The sequence below is a fragment of the Phoenix dactylifera genome, unplaced genomic scaffold (assembly GCF_009389715.1).
Source record: "Phoenix dactylifera cultivar Barhee BC4 unplaced genomic scaffold, palm_55x_up_171113_PBpolish2nd_filt_p 000493F, whole genome shotgun sequence".
Lineage (NCBI taxonomy): Eukaryota > Viridiplantae > Streptophyta > Magnoliopsida > Arecales > Arecaceae > Phoenix > Phoenix dactylifera.
In genome coordinates, this window is record NW_024067913.1 from 69,501 (window position 1) to 72,482 (window position 2,982).

At 35.1% G+C, this 2,982-nt stretch overlaps 1 long non-coding RNA gene across 1 annotated transcript; it reads right to left on the bottom strand.

Moving 5' to 3' along the window:
* Window positions 1-290: 290 nt before the first annotated feature.
* On the bottom strand, window positions 291-854 carry LOC120106232. The gene is made up of 2 exons (XR_005508423.1): window positions 616-854; window positions 291-471 (listed from the first exon to the last, which is right to left on the bottom strand). It is a non-coding gene; the product is annotated as an uncharacterized LOC120106232 (long non-coding RNA).
* Between the last annotated feature and the right edge of the window lie 2,128 nt (window positions 855-2,982).

Consider the following 2,982-nt stretch of genomic DNA (forward strand, 5'->3'; position numbering starts at 1 on the left):
CAGAAAGTATTAACCTGTATTTAATTAACAATTCAAATTATAAGCTTAATATTTATTTTTGGGCTCGTTCCAAATCCTGTACAAACAACACAGCCTATCCAATATCCATATTGCACAATACATTTGCTCATCCAAATAGAAGTATACACAATGTTGGAGAATCCATAATCATTCATTATAAATATCATCATCTATAAGTTTAAAGTCAAGCATACCTATTAACCATACATCAAAATGTTTCATCCATACCATATGTTAAGGTGATAATCATCACCCAACACATCAAAATGTAAATTAAAAATCCCAAAATATCTGATGTTGCTATTCATCCAAACAACCATCATGTAGACAAAAATATTCTTATACCAAAAATTGGATTCTGCTTGTAGACAACTCCACCATGATCATCTGAACAAAAGCTATCCATGTACCAGAAACTAGATTTCACATGCTCATAACTCCACCATGTATCTGAGAAAGCAAAAAAGAATACACAATCAATAACCACATGTGAATAATAATAAACTAAAATTCAAGTATAAGTTCACAATGACATTTCGTTTAATTTGGTCCAAATCTCTAAATAACCTACGTAATATAAATGAGAATACATACCAACGAATATTTGTACCACCAGTTGAATACATGGCCCATCATGATGGATAGATGACTTGTGCATTTAAGTCTTTTTCTTTAAGAACTCTGTCACCAAACTTGTAAGATGTGCAATTTGCTTCTGTTCTTCCTCTCGCTCTTTCTTTTCCTCCTCACGCTCTCTCCTCTCCTGCTCCAATTGCCTCCGCAGCTCCTCACGCTCTATATCACGCTCCATCTTCATCTCGTCCATCTCAGCTTTAAGTTTCTGCAACTCTCCAATATGGTCTTGTGACACACGACTAGGTGTGGACAAAGATGAAGAGGGCTTCGGCCCATCCCCAAATCCAAGAATGTATCTCTTCCTTTTTCCAAGTGCCTGCCTAGATATCTCCTCTGATGTTAATTACACACCGGATTGGGAAGATTCTTCTCGCAAGCTTAACATCTTTGATTGTCAATGCAAAGGTAACAACAGAATTAAATGTATATAACCTTGCAAAAGCAGAAACTGATTTAAATAATTATTGAGATTTTAGATACCTACATGTTTCACGGCGCAAATAGGATCAATCCACTCTTTGTTCTTCTTGGTATGCGTTTTCTTATAGAATTCTGAAAATTCAAGATTTTCAGAACCATTAAACTCCGGCTGCAAAGTGTAATTTAGATTAGCATATAGCCACTACATAATAAGAAAACTAAAATAACTGATAGATCTACTTGCATAAAAGGATTCCAAAAATATACTTGCAGCAAACTAGAATAAAAAATCTAGTTGCAGCAAATTGTCTATTTTACAATAGCCAAAACTATCCCATAGACTGTTTCACAAGCAGTTCATTAAGAATATAACCAGTACATACTCAAAAACATATTACCTGTATAGTCAGTGTTGCAACAAATGACCGAGATCCTGAACAATGATTGTACTCAAGCTTTTTCCTATTCTTTTTGCCAGCTTTTGATCTCACCTTCAAAAAAATACAAATTAAAAATTTAAAGAAAACATTATGATCAAATATTTGACTTATAAACTCTGAAGCACTAAATATGTAAGTTACCTTGTGTTCTTTGCTTTTCCACACATCGTCAATTAAGTGGCGCCAATCCTCTTGAGTCATATGTTCGTATGGATGACTATAAGGGTCTACATGTAAGACATTCTTAAGATGCTTGTAATGCAATTTTATATTATGCCTCCAATTTCTGTGAATATTGTAGCATTTTCTGTGGACAGCTTGCTGAGCTACTAGATTGCCATGATAATCATCCGAGATTTTGAACTTGTCCTAAAAATATAAGTAAAATATTATGTAGTATGATTAATGCAACTATTACAAGTACCTAAAAAAATATTGTGCAATAAATAATTACAAGGACAGATTGTATGATAGCAGATTGAGTAGCCTCGTCTACATGCTGCCACGTCAGTATGCCCTTAATTGGACACATTCTCCTAATATACACCCCCAACAGATTGGCTACCTTTGAGGCATTAATACCACATAAAGCATTTCACTCATCAAGTACTGGAATAGAGAGCTTTTCTTCGCCATTCTGGGCAATGAGCTTATCAATTCCTTTTCCAACTGTCTTACCCCGCATGCGCTTTGATGATGAACCTGCTAAAATACTTAAATACTTTAGGCCATAAGACAAACCTGCTAGTGATAGACAAAGAGAAGGCAAAAAAAGAAACACAAAACCACTAAAATGCCATCATTTTACCAAGAATATCTTAGCAATAACAAGATTCAGAAAGATGAGTTTTCTCACCCACGTTGTTGGCAATAATAGGTGGACTTGAAAGCTCGTGGGTTTGTTGGGTATAAAAGGTGGGGAGCAGAGTAGGTTGGGCAGCCATCACGGGCACAAGTTCAGCATCTCTAGAAGAATTCAGTCCTTCATTATCAGATGGCAGATACTCTTCATCATCATCGCCATTGCTAATCTTGTTCGGTCCTTCATTACCATTCTGATTTGAACCAAACAATGCCTTGGACATGCCCGGTATGCCAAGAGCCTCTAATCTCATTGTGTTCATTTCAATCCTTTTTTGCCTTTGCCTTTCGTATCCCGTCAACTTCTGGGACAAGCACCCAAGCTTCACAAATTTTTTACCTACTTTGTGCATCTTTCACAATAAAAACCAGACAGATACATTACATTCAGCCATAAAGAAATATGATGTAAAAAGTAAATCACACTCTCCATAAAAAATAGAAGCATGTAAGATAAAAATGGATGATTTTCATTAACATAAAAAATAGAAGCATGTAAGATAAAAATGTTCAACTTTTCTATAGATAGATCATTAGAGAAATATATCATGGCTCTAAATCTAGATATGTATCACTGTCACTATCAATGTCTTCTTCTTCATCG